The 12,513-nt window shown below is 36.3% G+C and overlaps 1 pseudogene; it reads left to right on the top strand.

Annotated features, from left to right (window-relative positions):
• Positions 1–4,565: 4,565 nt before the first annotated feature.
• LOC123387535 lies at positions 4,566–8,476 on the top strand (annotated as a pseudogene).
• The last annotated feature ends 4,037 nt before the right edge of the window (positions 8,477–12,513 follow it).

The following is a 12,513-nucleotide window of genomic DNA, read 5'->3' as shown; positions in this document are numbered from 1 at the left end:
TTTGATTTGCATTTCACTAATGATGAATGATGTTGAGCATCTTTTCATGTGCAATTTATTGGCCATTTGGGGAAATGTCTATTTAAGTCCTTTGCCCCATATTAAAATTGAGTTTTGTGTTAAGTTTTGTGTTAAGTTATAGGAGTTCTTTGTATTCTGGATATTAACCCCTCATCAGATATATAATTTGTAAGTTATTTTTCCCATTCTGTGGATTACCATTTTACTCTGTTGATTTGTATCCTGTGAAGCACAAAGTTGTTCAATTTTGCTGTATTCCAATTTATCTCTTCTTTTGGTGTCCAAAGAATCACTGCCAAATCCAATGTTGTGAAGCTTTTTCACTATGTTTTCTTCCAAGTATTTTACAGCTTTGGCTCTTACATTTATGTCTTCAATCCATCTTTAATTTTTTTCATATGGTGTAAGGTAAGGGTCCAACTTTATTTTTTTGCATATGGATTTCCAGTTCTCCCAGCAACATCTGTGGAAGAGTGTCCTTTTCCCCACTGAATGATCTTGGGGCACCCATGTTGAAAAATCATTTGGCCATAAATGTGAGAGTTTTTATTTCTGTTTTATTCCAATAGTCTGTGTATTTGTCTTTATGCTAGGACCATACTGTATTGATTACTAGTAGTTTTTGTGGTTAAGTTTTGAAATCAGGAAGTGTGAGCTTCCTTTGTTGTTTTTCAAACAACAAACAGCTTTGTTGTTCTTTTTCAAAAATTGTTTTGGCTTTTTGGTGTCCCCAAAATTCCATATGAATTTTAAAATTGGTTTTTCTATTTCTGCAAAAAAATAGATTTTTGCAGATCTTGGGGTTTTGATAGGGATTGCATTAGATCTGTATATCACTTTGGGAATAGGTAGTACTCTCTTATGTGGATTATCTCATTTTATTTATACAACTTGTAGGTACTATTATTTTTCTCATTTTAGGTGTGTGGAAACTGAAGTTTAGCAATATACAATAATTTCCAAGTCTCACGTATAGAAGGAAGAGATGCTACAATTTGAACATAGGCAGCCTGACTCCAATGCCAGAGTTCATAATATGTGTTGCCTTTCATAGCTTTGGCAGCACACATAAAGCAGCAATAGATTTAGGTAAGCTTTCTGCAGTGATCCATAGTTATACTGCCCAAGTGGCCAGGTGACAAAACCATTTTCCCAGTACAAATTATTTGAGTATATTTTTAGTTGTGTGGCTACACATCCTATGCTCTGAACAAAAGAATTTAAGTGGGCAAACATAGAAAGTAGGTCTTTGTGGAAGGAGCAGTATAAGGGATGATACTGCCTTTTCCTAGAGCTGAGAGAAAGTTGAAAGTAAATGAATTTTTTAAAAGTTTGGACTAGATGATCTTTGCCTCTGAGAGTATTCTGCCAAAATTCAATTTAATTAACATACACTGTATTATTAGTTTCAGGGGTAGAATTTAGTGATTCATGGTACGCATTAAGTGTCCTTCTTAGTGCCCATTACCCAGTTACCCCATCCCCTGATCCGCAACCCCTCCAGCAACCCTCAGTTTGTTCCTTAGAGTTCAGTGTCTGTTATGCTTTGCCTCCTCTGTTTTCATCTTATTTTTCCTTCCCTTCTGCTATGTTCATCTGTTTTTTTCTTATATTCCACAAATGAGTGAAATCATATGGTATTTGTCTTTCTCTGACTTACTCTGCTTAGCATAATACCCTCTAGTTCCATCCACATCATTGCAGTTGCAAGATTTCATTCTTTTTAATGGCTGAGTAATATTCCATCACATCTTCTTTATCCATTCATCTGTCAGTGGAATCTGGGCTCTTTCCATATTTGAGCTATTGTGGACATTGCTGCTGTAAACACTGGGGTGCATGTGAACTTTCAAATCACTATGTTTGTATCTTTTGGATAAATACCTAGAAGTGCAATTGCTGGGTCATAGGGTAGTTATGTTTTTAACTTTTTGATGAACCTCCATACTGTTTTCCAGAGTGGCTGCACAAGCTTGCATTCCCCACCAACTGTGTTGGTGTTGGGAAAATTGGATAGCCACATGCAGAAGAATGAAGCTGGACCACTCTTAAACCATACACAAAAACAGGCTCAAAATGGATGAAAGACTTAATGTGAGATAGAAATCCATATCCAGGAATCCAATCCAATCCAAATCCAGCTTTGGTTTTCTTTTTCAACATTCATTTGGCTATTCGGGGTCTTTCTGGTTCCATACAAATTTTAGGGTAGTTCCAGCTCTGTGAAAAATGCTTGATGGTATTTTCATAGGAATTGCGTTGAATGTGTAGATTGCTTTGGGTAGCAGGGACATTTTAGCAATGTTTGTTCTTCAGATCTGAGCTTGGAATGTTTTTCCATTTCTTTTTGTTTTCCTCAATTTCATTTATAAGTGTTTTTAGTTTTTAGAGCACAGATCTTTTATATCTTTGGCTAGGTTTGTTCCTAGGTATCTTACGGTTTTGGTGCAGTTGTAAGTGGGATTGATTCCTTGATTTCTCTTTCTTCAGTCTCATTATTAGTGTATAGAAATGCACCTGACTACTGTGCATTGATTTTATATCCTGCAACTTTGCCAAATTCCTGTATCAGTTCCAGCAATTTTTTGCTGGAGTCTTTCAGGTTTTCTACATAAGTATCATGTCATCTGCAAAGAGTGAAATTTTAACTTCTTTGCCAGTTTGGGTACCTTTTTTTTCTTTTTTGTCATCTGATTGCTGATTTTAGGACTTCCAGTACTATGTTGAACAACAGTTTTACCATCAAATTCTTAACCATTATGTCAACATACTATAAATTATTGAAAAAGTACCACTTTTCAGGACAGTTATACCCAGGAGAGATAACTTTCTCTGCTACCCTTATGAACAAGGATTCTGTCATTTCAAGACCTTCAACATGTGTCCCAAACTGCCTTACCTAGATTTATTTCTTCTTACTCCTCAACAGTAACTTTCAAATCCAACCAAACTGGTTTATTCACCATTCATTCCCTTATAGTATCTTATAGCTTGGACTAGAGGGTATGGATAGAAATGGAAAGACATAGAAACAGATCCAAATGATGAATTGGATGGGAGGGGTGACAGAAAGGAACAAATCAAGGATGTTCCCTTGGTTTTGGTTTGATGGATGAGTTCTTATGGAGAAGGAGGGAGTTTAGACAGAATTCCATTTGGGACATGTTGGGATGCCTGCAATATTTCCAAGTAGGGATGTCACATAGATACATAGATAAACATTTAAAATAACAGATATAGGTAAGGTAACTTAAAGAAGTGTTTTTAGAGAAAGGAAGCAAATAGAGGGTAAGGTTCTGAGACAATCACTTAAAGGTTAGATAGAGAATGAGTCAGCAAAGAAAGACAAATAGTGGCCAGGGAAAGAAGAAAACAAGCAGAGTGGAGTTTCGTGAAAGCAAGAGAAACGTGTTTTTAAGTGGGAAAAAGTGGTCAGCTTTTTTTTTTTTTTTTTTTTTTTTAAGAGAGAAGTCGGTAGGGTGAGAGGGAAAGAGAGAATCTCAAGCAGGGGGCCTCACAATCACAACCCTGAGATTATGATCTGAGCTGAAATCAAGAGTCAGGTGCTTTACTGAGCCACCCAGGCGCCCCATGGTCAATCATTTTGAATGTTATTTACTGAAGCACCAAGTAATAGAAGCTTTGTTCACTGACCATTGTACTTGGCCACTGTGAACTGATGGTAAATTCATTGTAGGTTGAGGACAGCTTCCAGACTGGATCCGGTTGAGGAGGTTATAATGTTGGTAAGGAACTAAAGACAGTGTGGGTAGATTACCATTTGAGAAGTTTTGCCATGAAGGGGAACAGGAAAGTAAACTGATAGTGGGCAAGAAAATAAGATTCTTGGTATTTATTTGGGAGTTATTATATCAAGTTTATATGCTGATGGAGTGAGCCATGAAGAAAGAAAAACTAAAGGGGTGCAAATTATAAAGGGGGTAAAATTTTGAATGGGATCCGGGCACAAGAAAGAAATGAGTCTTTAATACATCAAGGACATTTCTCCATTTACAGCTAGAGGGCAGATGGTAAAATGGTAAATACAGGTAGGTTTGTAAATTTGGTAGTAGAAACATGAGAGCATCTTCCTGTGTTTATTCTGTATTCTACAGAAGTTTGAAGTGAAATTACTAACCAAAACTGATAATTTGATGGTACACCCATGTCTCATTTGATTACTATGGTTTTTGTTTTTGTTTTTGTTTTAAGAGATATTTCTTTTAGAGAGACAGCACATGCATGAGATTTTGGCAGGGGCAGTGAAGAGGGAGAGAATTGCAAGCATACTTCCTGCTGAGTGTGGAGCCCTATGTGGCACTCAGTCTCACAACCCCTGAAATCATGGCCTGAACTGCAGTCATGACTCAGACACTTAACTGAGTGAGCCACCCAGGTGTCCCTTTTCTTTCTTTTTGATTTCCTTGAAAGATCTTTGGAATGAGCAGAGCCATCCATCCCCCAGCTTCCAGTGCTGCTGTCCTTCCTTCCACCACTTCGCCCACTCTAATGGCCATGGCCATTCTTGGCATCCCCTGTGAGTGATGGTCATCACAGCAGACCATAGAAATAATGAGCTTCCAGCACACGAAAAGATGAAGGAGCACAAGAAGATCAACAACTGTTTTGAAGAGTTAAGGGAACAATTAAAAGAACTTACCGATCAGTATGAAAAGTCCGAAAATGATCCAAAGGACCCAAATCTGGGCAAACTATGGATGAATTACTTAAGAACTTAACCGAAGAAAAATTTTGTTGTTAAATGAACCAAGATAGGTTGTCGGATGTCATTGTTAGCTTGAAAAAAAGTAAGCTGAAGCCAGGAACGAGAGTTGTTTTGGCTGTGACTACATTGATACTTGCCAAGATCCACTGGTTTATGCAGGTCTCATAAGCACATAGGGAATATTTCTTTTTGTGAAGTAGAGGGGTCAGTGGAAGGGTTGGAACAGATGAGAGAATTCAGAGGTAATAGAAATACCTTTTTACAAACCTAGAATTGTATCAGTATAGGGATACTTCCAAAAGGCTGTTTGTTATAGGGCTAGTAGTTAAGAAAAACACTAATAGCAAGAGCTGCTGTTAGCCAACTGGAATGCAATTTCTTAAATGTAGCATATAGTTCTGTTGTAGACAAGTACATTGGTGAAAGTGCTCATTTGATAAGAGAAATGTTTTCACCAGGAATCATCAGTCATGCATCATTTTTATAGATAAAAAAAAAGGTGCCATTGGTGGGTACTTGTTTCCTGGAAGTACTTCAGCTGATAGATTCAGAGAACTTTATGGAGTTATGCAAATGGGTGGATATGATACTGTGCACAGATAAAATAATCATGGCTACAAACAAGTACAGTGGATCCTGCTTTGCTGTCTCCAGATAAATGGAAAAGATACACATTATGTATAAGCAGGTTAGCTATCTTGAAAATCTGTGGCTGTAACATTACAAAGCCTGATTAAATAGACTATTAGAAGCATATACAAAGCCTTCAGATGACTCATGGAGCAGACCTGAAAAACGTTTGCACTGAAGCAGGCATATTTACAATTCATGCTGATCATGAGTCTGGAGTATAGAAAGACTTCATGAAAGCCATCAGAAGTAACTGATTTTAAGTAGCTAGAGTCTAAATTGGACTACAAACCTGAATTCTAAAAAGATAGAACATAAGATGAATTATAGGTTTTTGATGGCTACATGACACATTGACTTAATGTAAAAATCAGTTGAAAATGAATGCAGTGGCAGTAATACTATTAAATGTGTATGAATTTAAAACAAAATAGTAAAAATATGTAGTTTGTAATAGATGTAGAAGTAAAAGATATGGTACAAATAGAAAAGACGGGGAAATTAAGTATACTGCTGACAAGGTCTATAAGTGCTTGTGAAGTGATATTTGAAGGTAATTTGTGATAAAGATGCATATTGTAAACCCTAGAGTAACCACTAAATGTCAAAATTAAAATTTAAAAGAAATAGCTAATAACTAATAGAAGCAATAAATTGGAATTAATTTTTTTTAAATCAATTCAATAGAATGCAAGGAGAAAAAAGAACAGAGATCAAATTGGACAAATAAAAAATAGCAGGAGCCTAGATTTAAGCCCAAATCATACTGGTAATTACATTAATCAATGATTTAAACATTATAAAAAGACACATTATCAAATGTAATGAAAAGGCGAGAACCAAGCACATGCTATTCACAAGGAACCAACTTTAAATATAAAGATGAAGGTAGGCTATAAGCAAAAGGGTGGAAAAATCAGGTATAATGCTAATCAGTAAGTTGGGAGTGGCTGTATTAATATCAGGAATATTACCAATGATAAAGGGAGACATACATAAATAACAAAAAGCAATTTATCAAGAAGACACACCATGCACCTAGTATCAGTGTTTTGAAATACATGAAATATAAATAATCTAAAAGTATAAATAGACAATTACACAATTCTACACATTTCAACACTTCTGCTAATTGACAGAACAGGAAGAATCCAAGATCCATAAATATACAGAACATTGCAATCAGCGAACTTGACCTGACCTTTATAGAACACTCCAGCAAATAGCAGCAGACTATGCATTCATGTCGAGTACACATAAAAAAATGGTTGGTTGGCAGATGGTTATCTGCCCTCTAGTTATTTCATGCCCTTCATCAAGATGAAACATATCTTGGGCCCTAAGACAATTCTCAAGAAATTTTAAAAAATTATTCTCTGTCAATAAGTTAAAACATCAGTAAAAGGAAGATCTTGTGTAATGCTATGAAAAATAGGAAACTTGAAAACAAATGGAGTTGAAGAAAAAATACAAGAGAAAATGGAAAATATTTTGTAGGGGCACCTAGCTGGCTTGGTAGAGTATGTGAGTCTGAATCTCAGAGTCATGAGTTCCAAGTCCCACATTTGGTGTAGAGCCTAATGAAAGCAGATGTATATATTGTAATGAATGAAAATAAAAATACATATGCAGGTAAGCTGTGATTAGGGTGGAATTTATAGCTTTAGATTCTTCTATTAAAAAGGAAGAAGGATCTAAACTTCAGAAACTGGAAAACGAAGGAAATTAAATTCAAGTATAGAGAAAATAAAGTTAGAAGTATAACAAAGTAGAAAAAAAATTGAAAGGGAATACCAGTGAAGGCAAAAGCTGCTACTTTGAAAATATCAATAAAATTGATAAACCTCAGAATTACCAAGAGAAAAATTTAAAAGGACATAAACTACCACAATCAGTAATAAATGGGCTATTATGTATATCCTACAGACATTTAAAGTAATGAAATAAATATGAGGTTTATGCCAATACATAGGACTAAGAACTTAGACACAACTAATTTCTTGAAAGAAAAAAAAAAAAAGCCAAAACAGACTAAAAATTTATAGTTAGAAACTTGAGGTAAAATAACTTCAGTGTGAATTTTATCAAAGAAGAAATAATATAATCTTACATGATTTTATTTTAAGATTTATTTAGTTTAGAGAGAGAGCTTGTGCATGTGTGGTGAGAGGGACAAGGGGCAGACGTCCCATTGAGCATAGAGCCCAACCAGGGGGCAATCTTTCAACCCAGAGATCATGACCTGAGCCGAAATCAAGAGTCAGATGCTCAACTGAGTGAGCCACCCAGGCCCCCTCACACAGATTCTTTATGAAAAGAAGAGAGTGAACACTTGCCAACTACCTTCATGAGGATCCCTTTATTCTAATACCAGGACCAAAAATAGACCTAAGAAAAAAACTGTATGCCCATATTCCTTATAAATACTGACAGAAAAACCCTTCACTAGTAGCACATAGATCCAGGAAAAAGGAAAAAAAATATTACTATATCACAACAGATTCTTCAGATTCTTATCTGAGGAATAGAAATTTAGTTTAACCCTCAAAAAAATCAATGAAATACATCATATTGACAAGATAAAGAAAAAAACTCATATCATCTCAATATATGCAGAAAAAGCATTGAACAAAATCCAACACTCATGATAAAAACTCTCAGCAAACTGGGCATAGACAAACTTTTTCAATCAGAATGCATCTGAAAAAATCAAGCTAACATCACACACTTAGTGGTAAAAGAATGAATGCTTTACCCTTTGGACTGGAATAAGACAAGAATGTTTACTCTCTTGTCTACATTGTACTGTAAGACCTAGGCAAGGCAATGAAGCAAGGAAACAGAAATAAAAGACATCAGAAAGGGAGAAATAAAAGTGCCTGTACTCATATATGACATGATTATTTATGTAGAAAAATCCTACACAATTTATTTTTTAAAAAGTTACTAGACTAAGGGAATTTATAATATTGCAGGATGGGTGGCTAAGGTACAAAAATTTATTATTTCTATATACTAGCAATAAAAAGTAAAATTATTAAAAATACCACTTAAAATAGCATAGAAATAAAATACTACGGGATACCTTTAACAAGGTATTTGTAAGTATTGCACACTAAAAACTACAAAATAGTGTTTGGTCTACAGTATTTTGTAGTTTTTAGTGTGCAATACTTAACAAATACCTTGTTAAAGGTATCCCGTAGTATTTTATTTCTAAATGGAAAGACATACCGTGTTCGTAGGTAGGAGACTCAATTTTCCTCAAAATTATCTGTAGATTCAGTGCAATATCAATCATAATCTCGGCAGAATTTTGTAAAAATTAACAGGGTTGCTCTAAAATTTATATGGAAATAGCAAGAACCAAGAACAGCTAATACAATATTTAGAAAAGAACACAAAGGTGGAAGAACTTAGACTACCTGATTTTAAGACTTAAAATAAGGCCATAGTAATAAGACAGTGTGATGTTGGCACAAGGATAAATGTGTGGATTAATGAAATACTACAGTATCAGAAATAAACCCACTCATATATACGGTCAGTTGATTTTTGTAAGATATGCCAAGGTGGACTGGATGACAGAACAATCTTACAATTAACATACTGGAACTACTTGTTAGCCATTTGTAGAAAATAAACCTGGCCTCTCTTCATCGTACACAAAAATGAACTCAAATGGATCACAGACCTAACATGAAAGTTAGAACTGTGAAAATTCTAGAAGCAAATTTAGAATATCTTAAACTTGAAAAAGATAAAGATATGTTAGATATACAGTGCAAAATACCCGTTATAAGAGAAAAATTGATGTTGATCTTCATCAAAATTAGAAACATATATATATTTTTTAAATTATTTATTTGACAGAGATCACAAGTAGTCAGAGAGGCAGGCAGAGACAGAGAGAGGGGGAAGCAGGCTCCCCACTGCGCAGAGAGCTGGATCCCAGGACCCTGAAATCATGACCTGAGCCGAAGGCAGAGACTTAATGCACTGAGCCACCCAGGCACACCAGAAACATATCTTTTAAAGATACTTTAAGGCAGGGAGCCCGGGTGGCTCAGTTAGTCATGCCTTCGGCTCAGGTCATGATTGCAGGGTCCTGGGATGGAGCCTCCGGATGGGCTCCCTGCTCAGCAGGGAGTCTGCTTTTACCTCTCCCTCAGCCCCCCCCCACTCATGTGTTCTCTTGCTCTTCCTCTCTGAACTAAATAAATACTATCTTTAGAAAATAATTTTTAAAAAGATACTTTAAGGAAATGAAAAAGCAAGTCACAGAGTGGGAGAAAATATTTGCATTTCATGTATCTGACAAAGCACTTGTATCAAGAATTTATGAAGACCCCTTACAATTCATTAATTAAAAAAACTAAAAATGAGCAAAAGATTTGTACAAACACTTCATAAAAGAAGATGCACAAATGACCAATAAACACACAAAAAGAGGCTCAACATCATTAGTCATGAGGAAATGCAAATTAAAACCCCAGTAAGATAGCACAACACTCTCACTAGAATAGCTAAGATTAAAAAGACTATGTAAGATATATGTAAGTCAGGATTCACTTTATAGCTAAATATATTCAAAGGCCAGATTTGTAAAAACATAACCATAAAAAATTTGAAAGACTGATAATACAAAGTGTTGGTGAAAGGCTGGAGAAACTGGATATTACTTAGAAAAACCACTTGACAATTTTTATGAAGTTAAATATACACTTCTATGCCACTGCACTGCCACTCCTACGTATTTATGCAAAGGAAAAACATGCTCACAGTGAAAATTGTACATGAATGTTCATAGCAGCTTTATTCCTAATGCAATAGAACGCTATGCAAAAATCAAAAGGAAAAAATTACTGATTGATGCAACAACACTGATGTATCTCAGAAACCTGAGTGAAATGAGTGAATTGAGCCAGATGTAAGAATATGTACCGGAGGGCTCCACTTATAGTGAATTTTACAAAAGGAAAGACTTCCACAGTGATGGCAGTAATCTGGGCCTGGACTGACTTGCAAATGGGCAAGGTACTACTAATCATTTAGAGTTTCCTTTTGAGATCAAACAATTTACTACCATCCTTGCCCTAATACAGTTCAAAACCACTTTTTGAACCACTGTCAGGGGCTTCATCATTCAAGCCCACCCAACAAAACAGAAGCCGCATCAGGTATTTTTAACAGTAAATTTAATATAGGGTGTTAGACTTGTATTAGAGGACTCAAAAGGAAAAAGTCAAATAGTAAAGTAGCGCAGATTAAAAACAAAACCCCACAACTTTTAGGAAGCAACTACCATGCCTGCACAAAGGAAAAAATTAGAGATTATCAAAACCTAGAAGCTTGGAGGAAGGGCCCCATGGAGCTGAGACCCAGATCTCTGCCTGCCTGGCTGGTGCTAGTGCTGTGGGAGCTTGAGGAAGGGCTCCCCAGAGATGGGACTCAGATCTCTGGGATCTCTGAGGGAAAGTATGAAGCTGGTTGTGGAAGTCAAGGATAAAACAAAAAAGACCATCACTACCAGTGGGCAGAAATGCTTACTTGGTAATGCTGACAGAAACAGCAAGAGGGGAAGGGGTCCTCTCTTGTGCCCCAATAGCAGATTCTCACAGGAAACTGACTACTAAAGGAAAAGCGTGGTTTACAGAATCCAAGTCTGAGCATCACAAAGCATAATAAAGAACAAAAGGAAATTCAGGGCTGAGAGCAGATAGGTTACTGACCAACACAGAAGTCAAAACAAAACAGAGACCAAATAAATAAACTCCAAACAAAAACACATGGATAATTTCTGCTCGTGATTTTATTGACATCAGGAGTATTGAACAAGATGCTGGGATTAAATCTTGACCCAGCTCCATCACTAACTAGCAGGTAACAACATAAAGGACCCTTAATAAGTTGCTTAAAATCAAAGTGTCTCAGCTTTCTTCCTGCTTCAGGATTGTTCTAAGGAGTCTGTAAGGAAATTGTGAGTGTTCTATGCAAATGCACTAAATCATTGTTAGCGCAATTATAAACATTAAAAGATAGTCATCAAACCACAAAACTATTATACACCCTAACAAATTATTAAAGTGTGTAGGGAAGTATACAGCTATGCAAATAGCACAGTTGGTTAATCTCACACTCCCCCCCCCTTTTTTTTTTAACGAGTGGGGAGAGGGCCAGAGGCCAGAGGCCAGAGGAAGAGGGAGAATCTCAAGCAGGCTCCATGCCCAGCATGGGGCTCAACTGCACAACCTTGAGAGCATAACCTGAGCTGGAACCGAGTTGGATGCTTAACTGACTGTGCCACCCAAGAGCCCCAATCTCATGCTTTTCTAATTTGGACTTCTGATGTGTGTATATCAGTAAGCTAATAAACTATTTTTATTTTTAAACTATAAGGACAAACCTATAATTCAGAGTGGGCTCAAGTGCATCACTGCATTTTAGCCTAAGCATGGGCAGTTCTCAATGGTGCATTTCCATCCAACATCAGCAGACTTATTCCACCACTAAACCATGATTCAATCTGTCATTTTGTATCTAAACGGGTGGCTCCCATATTTAGAAAGACAACTGAATGTAGACTCCCCAGGAACTGGTAAAAAAGTTCAGACATACTTATTAATGGGTTGTTTAAGTGTCTATGATATAGATACATGTGAAAAAGAACCTTTGTCCTAAGAAATAACAGCGCCAAATAGAAACAAAACTTAACTGTAAAGAACATTACAGTACATATTTGAGAAAGAAACTAGAGAAAGATTTAAAATGATGCTTACCTCTTAATGGTGGAAAGTAAGGATTCCACTCTGAATTCTTTGGAATAAGCTTTTTTTCTAATTTGCACCATTAAAAATATTTCACATGTGGACATAAAGTGGAAAAATACACCATGAACTTAGTGTTATAACATCACATCGAGTGGAAATATGCAAGCACAGAAATAGGATTTCAACAGTATTCCACAGGACTATTACCAGTGGTTCTCGACCTTAACCCAACGTCAGGATGAGCTGGAGGGCCTGTAACAACACAGATTGCTAAGCCCCACACGGGCAGTTTCTGATTCAGGAGGGCTGGGCTGGGACTTGCGAACTGTGCCATTCCCAGGTGCTGCTCACACTGCACTGTCTTCT

This window comes from Mustela putorius, unplaced genomic scaffold (assembly GCF_011764305.1).
Source record: "Mustela putorius furo isolate JIRA1106 unplaced genomic scaffold, ASM1176430v1.1 tig00003854_pilon_pilon_pilon, whole genome shotgun sequence".
Taxonomy (NCBI): Eukaryota; Metazoa; Chordata; class Mammalia; order Carnivora; family Mustelidae; genus Mustela; species Mustela putorius.
This window is presented reverse-complemented; position numbering and strand designations above follow the sequence as displayed.